This window comes from Cannabis sativa, chromosome 2, assembly GCF_029168945.1.
Source record: "Cannabis sativa cultivar Pink pepper isolate KNU-18-1 chromosome 2, ASM2916894v1, whole genome shotgun sequence".
Taxonomy (NCBI): Eukaryota; Viridiplantae; Streptophyta; class Magnoliopsida; order Rosales; family Cannabaceae; genus Cannabis; species Cannabis sativa.
In genome coordinates, this window is record NC_083602.1 from 45,641,245 (window position 1) to 45,656,181 (window position 14,937).

Below are 14,937 nucleotides of genomic sequence, written 5' to 3' on the forward strand. Positions count from 1 at the left end.
CAAACATGCAAACCAGGGTTAGCAATTTTAGCTTTTCTTAAGATTTCGATTAGGTCATCCATGAATCTAGTAATGATTTATATAAAGTATACAACCATTGCATCATTCTGAAATTTATTTCCTTAGAAGGATTTAGGCAACGACTAGTAACTAATCATCAATATGCAACTCGAATTTCTGGGGAGGTAAGTTTGGATATAATTCAAAAATCAAATTAATGATCTTTGAACTGCATATCTACTAACTTTTTCTCCACCCCTATCAGTTCGCAAGATCTTTAACCACTTTCATTGCTAGAAATTCATGAAATTTTTCAAACATTTCAAATTTCTTTTGCATAAGGTAAAATCTAGAGTGATCGTTTTAAGAATACAACGAAAACTCATATCCACCCATGAACGTACATCCATCTGCGAATGAGATGAACTTACTTTCAGTGGATATAGGCATATTATCTCTTTGCAGAGAATGATCTTGTCAAAACCACTAGGAACAAGATACAAATGCCATAGATTTATAAAATATGTGGTTGTATCTTTTAGTTACAACAAAGAGTTCTTAGAATAGTGCAAGTGGATTCTGGTCACAGAATACTAAACTTATACAGTTTGAATCCATTGAAAGAAAATGGTTATTAAACACTTGTGAAAGTGTAACTGTATAATTAGTAATTCTTTCTTGGACCACCACTACTAATCTAACTCTATGATTTGCCTATACAAGTAGGAGATATCTATGATTGAGGATTTATATCATTTAGGGATAGAATTCCGGGAATATAATCATACGCGTCATCTAATTTCTTAAGAGAAAATAAGACTTTATATGATTTATAGACCATTCATCCAATGATATGTCATTAAGCTAATTCGAAATGAATAAGCTAAGAGGAATTAGGATAATTTCGTTTTAAATAAGAATCCAACGATGCTCCGATTAGCGAGAGTCAAAGTGATCTTATTTATACAATCTTCTTGTTTCATATTGTAAAACACTAGTCTAAGGTGTCATTAATTGATGAACAGCTAGATGTTGCATATACAATATTTATCTTTCGAGATCTAACACTATTATGTTAGTCTAATGGTGAAAATCCATTAGGGATTTATCTCATTAGAAAAACAAATCAAGTTAGACCAACAATGAAGATTCGAAATTAAACTACGATTTAATAACAGAAAATAACATGGCTCAATACAAATTCATACACAATTCAGAAATTATGAAGCACATAGCAAGTAGGAATGACAAGTGAAAATACTAAAACATACAATCCTAAATAATTTCCAAGGTTTTCAACAAGGCGATATCGATGTCTAGTTTAGGCGAGAATCAAAGCTACCATTCATTGGATAGAGTTGTCAGCTCATCTAAAATGTCAAACATTCTAGCAACCTTTTATTCGATCAAGATGTGAATCCGCGTTGTCCCGTTTAGGCGAGAGTCAAGGCTATTCTATCTTATGAGCTTCCACCATTGTTTCATATTCTTGCAAGTCTTATACAGTCGCCACCATTAGGGTGGTCATAAACTATATAAAAAACTTACAAGATTACTTATCTTTCGAGATAAAACGGTGCTAACTTGCTAATGAACGTTCCTCCATTAGGGAGGATTACTCACTAAAACAATAGCTATGTAAAACCAACAATGGAGATCGAATATCCTAATAATAATAAAGCTCATTATTTAATGAAGGGTTGTATTTTCTTCTAATATTTATTTTAATCCATTTATTTTAAATATATATTTATTTAATTAAAATTTCAAATTTAGAATGAAAAATTCCAAATATAAATTTTAATTTAATATTAATAAATTATACTTAGATGGATATGAAAATAACGTGAATTATTTCCATCTTAGTAATAATTTCCATAAATATTTAGAAAATTATTCAATTTAAGTTGTTTCAAAATTAATTTAAATTAATTTACAACTCAAATTTAATTTTCTATAAATATATATTGCATTTCGAAAATGCTTTAAAATAAAATAAAATAAATCCTGGAAAATTACTCTAATTTTATGTTGGCCCAAAATTAATAAAAATTAATTTTTAACAAAAAATATAATTTCCCTATTTAATTAAATATCTAAGAAAAATTTCAAATATTTAAGTATCATGATTAAAAAATCAACTTAAATATTAATTTTCTATTTAATTAAATATCACTAGAAAAATACTTCAAGCAAAACAGATAATATCTATCTAGACTTTCATGGACTAATTAATCCAATTTCTAATTATAATATATTTTAGTTCATTTATTTTAATTAATCATTAAATGAAAAAGTCACTGATTTAAGTTGGTCCAAAATTAAATAAATAATTTTCAACTTTAATCTATTTTTCAAATAAAATTCGAAATTTCTGCATCAAGGTGATGCAATTTCGAAATTTTGGGAAATGATTAATAAAATAAAATAAAATGTATTTTGAAAATTATTCAAACTTAAGTTATTCTGAAATAAGATTCCAAACTTAAAATAATTTTCAACTTTAATTAAATAACATGAAAATAACAATATTAAAGTATCATGATGAAAATCAACTTAGATATTGAAATTTTCAATTTAATTAAATGTATTAAATTCAAGAAATAAATAATTAAGTAAAGAGGAAACTTAATTATTGATTCTAGTTTAATACTAGGAAAATATTCTAAACTTAGATTGTACCAAAATTAATTAGGAAACAATTAATTTCACAATCTATGATATTTTCCTATTTAATATTAGAAATAATAACTAGTACTAGAAATAACTGTCTAGAATATATATCATTAACTAAGTGTTTTTCTAAAATTAACTTTAAAATATTACATGAAAAATAAATTTCATATATTTTAAAAGTTAATTATGTTGCTAATTCAATTTTAATTAGGTTAGACTAATATAATTATTTAAATAAGGCAAATGTGCCTTCACAATTGGGGTAGTTCATGTGAGGGGGAGCTGGGTTCAGTATGTCGTACCCACTTCTATGGCCCCCAACTCTCACACAAGGCCCAAAAGAGAGAAATTTAACCTTAAAATAAACAATTGTTATTCATTGAATAAACCCAAATCTAATTGGGCCTAAATAAATTTCCTTATGTCAAAATTTATTTTAGCAACCTAGTCCATTTACTAAGTAAAAACTTAAATGGGCTTCCTATATGTATCTAAGCCCAATAGCAAACATATAGGCTCACACATGTCAAATGATTTGGATGGACCCTATCATGTTACTAGGTTTACACAGATGAAAGAAGTACAAAATTTACCTGTTACAAATTATTTATAAGATCTATTGTCAATTGGACTATGATTAAAATCAGATCATTGGATCATGATCTGTCAACAAGTTAATCATAGCAATTTAGATCAGATAAATAATAAGTTTGTTAAAAAGTTTTGAATAAACAATATAAATAAACAAACATTGTCCATGTAACAGATGTGAATCAAGATATTAATATAATTAAATTATTATTCTTAAACTAACCAAATAAAGGAAACTAATTTTAAAATATCTAGGTTTATTTGAATCAAAATTAAATTAAATATCTAATAAGATCAATGATTTGAAAGGAAAAAAATCTTCAATATCACTTTCAGATCTTATAATTTAATAAAATTGAAGTAATAAAATAAACCAATTTTAAAATAGATTTGGTTAGATAATTATTATTTTAGGAATAAAATAATAAATAAATAATAATTACCATAATTATATGTCAAAATATCTCAAATTAAGCAATATTCAAATCTCTACAAAAATATCTATGTTATTTAAATATTTCAGATATGATTTATAAATTTCTAATAAGGAAAAAATGATATATATAGAAAAAATATCATTTTTAAACTTATAATTTATAAATAATTAAATATTTAACAAAATAACAAATTTTTGAATTTGAAAACATTATGGTAAGTATATCTATAAAAATATCTATGTTAATTTCAAATTTATTAATTATTTAATTTGTCATATAAGATAATTTTAATATAATATTTTAAATAAAAAGACAAAATTATCTTTTAATTTAAAATATATTAAATATCAAAATATCTAATCTTATAATTAAATAATAAATAAATATTAAAGAACTTAACAAATTTTTAAATCTGACCATAATAGGAAATATTTAAAAATTGGAAACAATCCAAAATAGAAATATTTAAAATTGGAAAAATTCCAAATTGAAAATATTTAAATTTGGAAACATTTCAATTTAAAAATATTTAAAATTGGAAAAATGAATTTTGGGAAACATTCCCATGAAAAAAATTTGATTTTTGGGGAAAAACCCCAAAAATCGCAATTTTGGGAAACTGCTGCCCAGGAGGCTGCATGCAGCAGCCCAGGAGGCTGCCAGCAGCCCATTACGCGCGCGGAGGAGGGGCTCGCGCCGAGGATCTTCGGCGCCTGCAGCATGCCTGACTGAGAAAACTCGGTCAGCTGCAGGGTGCGACTGGGCGGAGGTGCAGGGTGCACACGGACTGGATGCACAGCCCACGCGTGCGATTGAGCACCCATGCAAACTCGAAATTTGATTTTTCCAAAAATCATAACTTTTTCGTTTTTCATCGGAATCGAGTTCCGTAAAAACGAAAATTGCTTAATTTTTTACAAGGAATCCAAATAAAATATTTTAAAAAATTGAAAAAATATTTTTCATGGAAAACGAAACTGTACAACATCAACATTCATCAAACAACACATAAACCAACATGAAGCCATCCAAATCAACACAAAACACATGCAATCATCGTTTTAATTCATATTACATGAAAGTAAATCATTACCATGGCTCTGGTGCTAGTTTTTGGAAATTATTTTACCAGGATCTAGATTTACTAACAAGTATGTTGGATTAACAACCTAACATGAATTCTAAAACAATGAAAATAAACACATATAAAGTTAGAAAACCTTACAGTGGGTGCAGCAGAATAATATGACTCCTTCCGTTCAGATCTCTAGCCCTTGATTCCTTTCTGTAGCAGAGCATCACCAAGATCTGAACCTCGATCTTCTTTTCTCCTTCTTTGATGTAGAATTTCCATAGTCTTCCATACTATGATTGAGATACCACTTGATGTGTGTGGGCACTACTCATCTCACAAGGATTTCGAAATTTCTCTCTATTTTTCTCTCTTAATTTCGTGGCTTATGGCTTCATATGATATGCAAGAGAAGAGAACAAGGGCTGCTATATATAGGGAGAAGGGAGAGCACAACTTTCCAAATAAAATAGTTTCCTTAATTACTGTGTAATCAATTAACTGCCTTATTTAGTGTGATCCACCACTTTCCTATTTTTGCTAGGCTTTGATTAGCAATTACATGGAAATTAAAATTGAAATTAATAATTGGGAAACACACAAAGAGGTGCCGGCCATAGGGTGAAATGGGCCTCACTTGGATTTTGCAGTTTCCTCAATTTTATTTCAATTTCTCCAAAAATGCCATTTTTCCAATTCTAATCATTTAAATGCCAAAACTAATTATTTAATAACTAAAATAGATTATTAAATAATATTGTCATTTAAAATAATTATTAATTAGACATACAAAGTCTCTTAATTAATAATTAAACCTAGAAACCCTTTTCTTTACGATTTCATCCATAAACTGTGAGAATTCATAAAGTAGACATAGTCTAACTTTTAGAATTATAATTGATTAATTAAAATCAATTAACTGAGTCTTACAAGCAGTATGGTCTCAACTAGTAGGGGGACCATGGGTCTATATAACCGAGCTTCCAATAAGTCGAACCGAATTTACCAAGTAAATTCCCTAACTTATTAATTCCTCATTGAATCCACACTTAGAACTTGGAATTGCACTCTCAGTCATATAGAAATGCTCTATATGTTCCACGATATAGACACGTCATTAGTTATCCATTGCTATAACCCTAATGTGATCAATGATCCTCTATATAGATGATTTACACTGTACAGGGATTAAATTACCGTAACACCCTACAATGTATTTTATCCTTAAAACACTTAACCCTGTATAAATGATATTTCACCTAAGTGAAATGAGATCTCCACCATTTATCTTCGTTTGGTTAAGCTCGAAGGAAATCATCCTTTACTTCTATTTGCCAAATAGAAGCTGTAGATTCCATATTTATGTTAGCGCTCCCACTCAATTGCATTACCGTGTTCCCAAAATGTACGTATCACCCTGATACAAAACTAGGCTTAACTAACAAATCAAAGAACACGAGTAACACTCTTGAAATTGAGCCTAACCATATCAGGATTGAGATCATTTGATCTAGGATCAACATGTGATATTGAATTGAATAGATATTACGGTAAGTTTTAACATATCTAATCAAAGTTCAATATCGGTCCCTTCCGATGTATACTCCATACATCCGATACTGGTAAACTTTGCCAATGTCCTGGAAAGGACATAACACTTTTCCAAGGTGTAAGAATACCTATCGCTGATTATACCATGTCAGTCTAAATCCAGTGTTCTGACAAATCAGGGAATCAACTTTTGAACATATAATTTAAGATTATATTCCATTGCGCTGACAACACTATAATCTTTAACCAACTCATATGTTCTGGACTTAAAAAAAAATTCATACATTATATACATATAATCATGAAATAAATCATGTGAACCATGCAACATAAAATGTTATTTCTGATCTTTATTAATAAGTAAATCTGATTATATGAAATGAGTTTTATTTAGGGCATAAAACCCAACAGGAACGTTCATTAGCAATTTCGCACCGTTTAATCTCGAAAGATAAGTAGTTTGTAAATGTTTTATATGGTATAGATCACCCTAATTGTGGCGACCATATTTGACTTGCAAATTGCGAAACAATGGTAGTAGCTCATAAGATAGAATAGCCTTGACTCTCGCCTAAACGGGACAACGCTGGATTCCAATCTTGATCGAATAAAAGGTTGCTAAAATGTTTAACATTTTAGATGAGCTGACAACTCTATTCAATAGATAATAGCTTTGACTCTCGCCTAAACGGGACACTGATATCAGTTTGTTGAAAAACCTTGGAAATTATTTAGGATTGAATTTTTAAGTATTTTCTCATATCATTCCTACTTGCTATGTGCTTATAATTTCTGAATTGATTTTGTGTTAAACCCTTATTAATTTCTCTTTGTTGATTTCTATTATTTTGTAGTATCCTGTATTATCATAATGAATCCCATGTTATCACTGTTGACTGAAAATAAGTTGAATGGATCTAACTTTAATAAGTGGAATGAGAACATTAATATTGCTCTCATAGGAGAAAGTGCCTTGTTTGTTTTAACTGAGCCGTCACCTGAAGTGCCTGGGGACAATGCATTTAAAGCTGTGAAAGAAAAGTATGAGCGTTGGCAGAAAGCAAATGACAAAGCTCTATACTTTATGCTTTCTAGCATGGTTGACACCCTCAAAACTCGGTTTTCTAAAACCGAGAAGGCTGCTGAAGTTATGACGAAGTTAAATGAGCTATTCGGTAAGGCATCACTTCAGTCACGCTTTGACGCGACTAAGAAGTACATTAATGCACGGATGGAACCTCATCAAAACGTGCGTGACCATGTTCTCCTCATGTCGAGTTATTTCCAAGAAGCCCAGGATCATGGTGCTGAAATGGACAGTGCTACTCAAGTAAGCCTTATCTTGAATAGCCTGACTCCAGCATTTCTACCATACACTTCAAATTATGTCATGAATAAGAAGGAAATTGACTTTCATGAGTTAGTCAATGACCTTCAAACTTATGAAAATTTGATTGGAGGACCCAAGAAGAAAGGGAGTAAACCTCGTAATCCTGGGAATGGTAATGGGACGAACAAACCTGAAGCAAATGTTGCATCTGCTTCGAAGCCCAAATCGAAGAAGAAGTGGAAGAACACCAAGAAGCGAACAAAAGCCATGAAGAATAAAAAGGCTGTTCCTTCTGGTGATGCTACACTTAAAGGAAAGTGTTTCTACTGCAATGAGAAAGGTCATTGGAAACCCCAATGTCCTAAACTTCTTGCAAAGAAACAAGGTATTTCTATTTATAAACTTTAAGAGTTTTAGTGAATTATTATCCAATTGGATTTATGATTCTGGACTAACTTTGTTTATTTGTTTTCTTCTTCTTATAGGCCAAGCTACTTGAACTCAGTTTAGTTGGATCAGAAAGCTGGACCAAGGGTGAAATCGTCCAGATGAAGATGAAGCTCTTCAATTTATTTTTGAATTAATTGTTTTAGTTTAAAGACAATTTGGATTTCAAATTTTAGTTAGGGATATTTATCCCTGGTTTTCTCATATTGTTGCAATACATTATTTTTATTATTATTAATAAAGTTTCTTTATTTTTGAAATCTAAAATTGCAATTTATGAGATTGAGCTTCATTTAATTTATCTTCATCAATTATTATCACATTATATTTATATGTTTGTATGTGTGAGTGTTTTTATTATTGATGCAAATTCTATAATATTTACAACTCTTCATAGAGTTATATTAAATAAACACTAGATATTATTTCTATGTTTATTAATAATTGTTAATTTTAATACAATTATTAAGAATTTGTTTAATAAAAGGATCTTTTGATCTGATACGGGTGGAGAAAAGTTAAGAAAACTATGCAGTTCAACGATCTTTTATATCTAATGAACTATGGATAGTATTCAACTCCACATAAACTCTATCACACTTAGAGAATCATGATCTTTACAACCTTTAGGGGTGGATCATAATCTCTATATACTTAGGGGTGGAGGTTATCCATAGTACCCTATATGTACATACTTAGGGGTGGAGTATATTCCACAATTCCCTATGTAACACATATCTTCTTTAAACATGGAAGTAATATAATGAGTCAGCTATTATCAATGTAAATTCTTGATCTTGATTGTATGTTCCATTTCGATTTTACTGTTGTAAGTAAAAGTATGATACCTTTGAAAGTTCTTTGATAAAGTTTCACACTACCTTAATTGAGTGGGATAATTTTAAAATTCTATACTCATCTTCATCAGGTTGATACTTGTGATAGGTGCTTAAGAACACTACTGAATAGCAAATCTAACCATACACATGGATCGGTATAACTTATCAGAATTATGAGAATAAGATAAAGAACTCTAGATCAGTCCATTCAAATGACTTGAACCTAGAATTCCTAATTCTGATAAAATTTTATGGTATCTTAATTTTGATTACTTTATCTCTGGCATGTATTTTTCACTTAAAATACTAGTTTGCTATGTTGATGACTTAGTCTTAACTTAAAGTTTTAGACTAATACAAAAGTCATAACTAGGTAACTCTCCAAACAATCAGAGGTTAAAAGTATTATTTAACCAGACATCTGCTATTGAGTGGGAGCTATCTGAGATGTAATCAAATAGGGAACATTAGAAGATATTCAAGAAAGATTTATGAAAGTGATCTATATGTTAGATATTAAGGAACTGTGTATCAGTTGTCCTTGTATCTCACCAACTCATTTCGAGATCTTTGAGATGGTGCTTACTTTGGGGGTGTAGGAATTATTGAATAATAATTCAAGCTCTACCAGAGAAGAACTATAACTTTGTGTATTCGAAAATCGAAGAAAGTTATATCACTGAAGAAAAGTCTACATTGTATTATCTCAATTCCATATTTTAAAATATGAGAGATATGTCCTCTGTTAATTCAGATGTACTTTTAAAACAGTAAAGATTTCAGTATCCCTTGATGAGTAAAGCATATTGTAAAGGATGTTTCATAAGTGTATTTATGAACTAGTTTCCAGAAGTTTGGATGGATTCAAATATACTACACTTGATCTGAAGATCAAGAAATCAGATTGACCTATTTGCACAGTTTGTTTTATGTTAGTGCAAGTAGGAGTTTGTTGGGTTTTATGCCCTAAATAAAATTCTTTACAATCTGATTAGTAATCAATATAAGAAACTTGAAGTGATTGATGTTTGCATGAATTTTACATGCTAATGGTTTAATATGTTTGTTACTTTTATACACAAAACCAGTTAAATCCAGATCATATGTTTAATCACAATTACAGTATCGTCAACACAGTGGAATGTGATTGTGATCATATGAATCAAAATAATTGGTCCCTGTTTCATCAGTGTTATTGGATTTACACTAATGTGATAATCAGCGAAGATGTGTACTTACACTTGGAGTAAGTGTTATGTTCTTTCCAGGACATTAGTAAAGTATACTAGTTTCGAATGTATGGAGTCTACATTGGACTGGACCGATATTGCAACTAAGTTAAGATATTACAAACTTACCGTTATATATATCTTTCCAAGTCAATATCAGTAGTTGATCTTAAGATTAAAAGAATCTAAATCCTGATATGCTTAGGCTCAACTTAGGAGTACTATTCATGTTCTTTGATTTATTAGTTAAGCCTACTTTTGGGTCAGGGTGATACGTATATTTTGGGAACATGATAGTATGATTGAGTGGGAGTGTTGAACATAAATATGGAATCTATAGCTTCTACTGGTGTATAGAAGCCAAGTGATGATTCCCTTCGAGATTAGCAAATAGAAGTTAATGGATGAGCTCTTGTTTAACTGACTAATTATTAGATCACTAAACACCATTTACAGGTAGCTAAGTGTTTTAAGGGGCAAAATACATTGAGGGGTGAGAACGGTAAAGAAATCCCATCTTGATGTAGATCATCTATATAGAGGATCTTTAAATCACAATAAGATTATAACAATGGTTAAATGAGATAGCATATTGATATCGTGGAACATATAATATGCTCTATATAAGTCTGAGAGTGCAATTCTATGTTCTAAGAGTGGATTCAACGAAGAATTAATAAGTAGGAATTTACTTGGTAAATTTGGTTCACTTATTGGAAGCTCAGCATATAGATCCATGGTCCCCATTCTAGTTGAGAACATTCTGCTTGTAAGACTCATTAATTGATTCGTGATTGATCAATTATAATTCTAAAGTTAGACTATGTCTAATTTTATGAATTTTCACTAAGCAGGGGTGAAATTGTAAAGAAAAGAGATTCTAGGTTTATTTATTTATTAATGGACTTTATATGTCTAGTTAATAATTAATTTAAATGACAATATTATTTAATAATCTATTTTAGTTATTAAATAATTAGTTTTGGCATTTAAAAGGTTAGAATTGGAAAATTGACGTTTTTGAGAAAATAGAAATAAAATTTGATAAAACTGCAAAATCAAGTGGTGCCCACTAACACACCATGGCCGACCACTATTTGTGGAGTTTCAAATTGATTTTTTCGTTATTTTAATGCCAAATAATTCCTAACCTAAACCTAGCAGTTGCCTATAAATAGAAAGTGATAGCTCAGTCAAATTACAAGTTTTCATATCATCTTCTGACAGAAATTTCTCTCTTCAGAAAACTGAGCCTTCCCCACTTTCTATACCTGGCCGAAACCCCTTCTCTCTTTTTCCATCATCAATTTCGTGACCCTAGTGAAAGAGTGAGTGCCCACACACAGCAAACAGTAACTCAATCATAGATTGGAAGACTGTGAAGGATCAAACTCAAAGAAGAAGGAGATTCGGGCTCAGATCTTGATTATACTCTGCTACAGAAAGGATACAAGGGTTAGAGATCTGAGCGGAAGGACACATTAATTCCGCTGCATCAATGTAAGGTTTTCTTAACTTTATATGTATTTAATTTATCATTTTAGAAAGTTCATATTTAGGGTGTTTAAACAACATACTTGTGAGTAGATCTAAGATCATGGTAAAATAAATTCCAACAGTTATAGGGATTTCCTTGATGACTCATGATGCGAACGCTGAATTCGCTAAGTGTTAGTCACTCGGTGCGGATTGCTGACTGCTTGGCTTTGAGCATGCATATGAGGTATCCTGTTCAGACTATATCCTCCGAGTAGATACTCAGAGTCGACCCCACGTGTCACCATCATGCGATGCTACGTCAAAGTGCAAAAATTGGGATAACATTTGCCCTCCAAGTCTGTACGAGACTTCTGAAGTTGCGTGTAGACTTCATCCAAGCTATCTTTGTGTTTGAATGGGTGACACATGTCAGGTGCGCCTGTTCGCAACTCGATGTGAGGCTGACTGGGCGTCCCTTTGGTTTTCGGCTAATAAATGCTCTGACAATTAATATTTCGAAATCCAATTTTCTCTCACCACGGTTGACAACTACACTTGATTACTTTTGATTTCCCATATTCGCTTTTATGGGGGAACCGAGGTGTCTACGGTTCTTTTAAAATGATTATCCCTTTTTGTTGTTTGCCTATAAATACCAGTGAGCATTTGTCCACAAACTCATTTTCACCAACCTTCCTTACTAAGTAAGTTCAGAGTGAAAAGAGAGGTTTTTGGCTTCAAGTTTGCTGAAGTGCTTTCATCAAAACTACTCATTTGGCTTGACGTAACCTGAACCAAAACATTTGATTCCTTGAGTAAGTTCTCGGTTTCCTTTATGTTTACTTTGCACATTTGCTTTTTGAATGCACTTTCGATTTTACTGTAGAAGATATGAAACTCTGTGATTTTTCCTTTGTTACGGTTCATGCGATTTCATCATCCGTAATGCTTGCTTTTTGAACTGCATAATGCCTGTCTTTCATCTTGCTTATTCTAAGCTTCATGAATTTTTTTTCCCTAACTCGCGAAAAATTTCAAACTTCCTGAGTTTTGACTTTTCGTTGAATATTCTTATTCTTTAATCTGTTGAGTACTCCTGGTCGACATATTTGCCCGTTTTAACGTTCGATATCCCGATCAAACACCCATCTTGTGTGTTGTCTTTTGTAGATGAACCCGGGTGAGTTTTGGAGAAGCAAACACCAAATTGACTAGGATTTACTTTAACTCTTGCACGAGGATCATCCTCGTCTTTCTTCTAGTCCAACTTCTTCGAGTGACAGGCATTCTTCCTTAAATCTTTTGTCCAGCCATCGGATGATGGCTCGTACCAAAAAGACAATTCGTAGGGTCGACACATCCGACCCTCAAGTGGCCAAGCATGTAACCTTACCTAGCACCGAACAAGATCCGACCATCCAAGAGGAGAAGGATCATGAAGGGGACGCTGAGGTCCAAGAGATTGAGGAGCAAGACGATGTCCGTCCTAGCAGTCCCTCCGAGGAGGAGGAAGAGGAGGAGGTTGCACCCCCAAACTATGGGGGATACAATGAGGTCGGGAGCCAGTTGATGCTGATGGCAACGTCCTAGTTGAGGGCGTTGACTACGCTATTGAGGAACTTACTGCTGTGGTTCCTCATAGAAGGCAAGGTACTTTGGGTGCCAGGTGGGTGAGCCCTCCGTCCAAGGTTACTGAGGTGCACCTGCAGGATCTCGATCAGGATGGCTACCTGGGCGAATTGGACTGTTACATTCTCACCCACAATAATCGGGCCACAAATCCTGAAAAGGGAATGTGCGCCTGGTCGGGTAATCATGCCCAGCAAGGGGCATTGTTGCCTTTGCACCCGTACTTTAGGAATCTGGTAGAATTCTTCCACCTCTGTCTAACCCAATTTACTGCCAAGGGCATTAAGTATTTGTTTGCCCTCTTCGTTCTCTATGCCTCCCAGAGATGGGATATGCCCTCTCCCCATGAGGTAAGCTGGTTTTTTATTTGAAGTCTACCCTTAAGCAAGGCAAATCGGGGTACTTTTATTTCTTTCAACCAGACTTCAAGTTGTTGACAGGCACTAGGGATAAGGCCGTTAGCAAGATTGAGTTTTTTGTTGACGAGTACTTCATGGTGGAAGGCATGGGCACCACCCATACTCGGTTCTAGCAGATCCCCATATATCACTGCCCTCCCTTCACTCTTGCTCTTCGAGATAGAGCTCAAAGGCTTGCTCAACTGCCGGTGGATGATCGAAATATCATTCAGTTGACCTCCGAGGACAACTTTGTGAAGTACGGGCTTTATCCAAAGGATGTCATTCCTAAGCCAGTGAAGGAGAGGAAGAGGAAATTGTTGGATTTTGTGCCCTAAATAAAACCCATTTAAATATAATCAGATTTACATTAATAAAGATCAGAAATAACATTTTATGTTGCATGGTTCACATGATTTATTTCATGATTATATATATAATGTATGAATTCTATTTAAGTCCAGAACATATGAATTTGTTAATGATTATAGTGTTGTCAACACAGTGGAATATAATCTTAATTATATGTTTGAAAGTTTATTCCCAGATTTGTCAGAACACTGGATTTAGACTGACATGGTATAATCAGCGATAGGTATTCTTACACCTTTGAAAAGTGTTATGTCCTTTCTAGGACATTGGCAAAGTTTACCAGTATAGGATGTATGGAGTATACATCGGAAGGGACCGATATTGAACTTTGATTAGATATATTAAAACTTACCGTAATATCTATTCAATTCAATATCACCCGTTGATCCTAGATCAAATGATCTTAATCCTGATATGTTTAGGTTCGATCACAAGAGTACTATACATGTTCTTTGATTTGTTAGTTAAGCCTACTTTTGGGTCAGGGTGATACGTACATTTTGGGAACATGATAGTATAATTGAGTGGGAGCGCTAACATAAATATGGAATCTATAACTTCTATAGGAATTTAGAAGTGAAACGATGATATCCTTCGAGCTTGGCTAAACAGAGATAAATGGTGGAGATCTCATTTCACTTCGCTGAAATATCAATTATACGGAGCTAAGTGTTTTAAGGATAAAATACATTGAAGGTGTAACGGTAACTTAGTGCCTATTCAATGTAGATCATCTATTAGAGGGTCATTGATCACATTAGGATTATAACAATGGATAACTAATGACGTGTCTATATCATGGAACATATAGAGCGTTCTATATGACTGAGAGTGCAATTCCAAGTTCTAAGTGTGGATTCAATAAAGAATTAATAAGTTAGGGAATT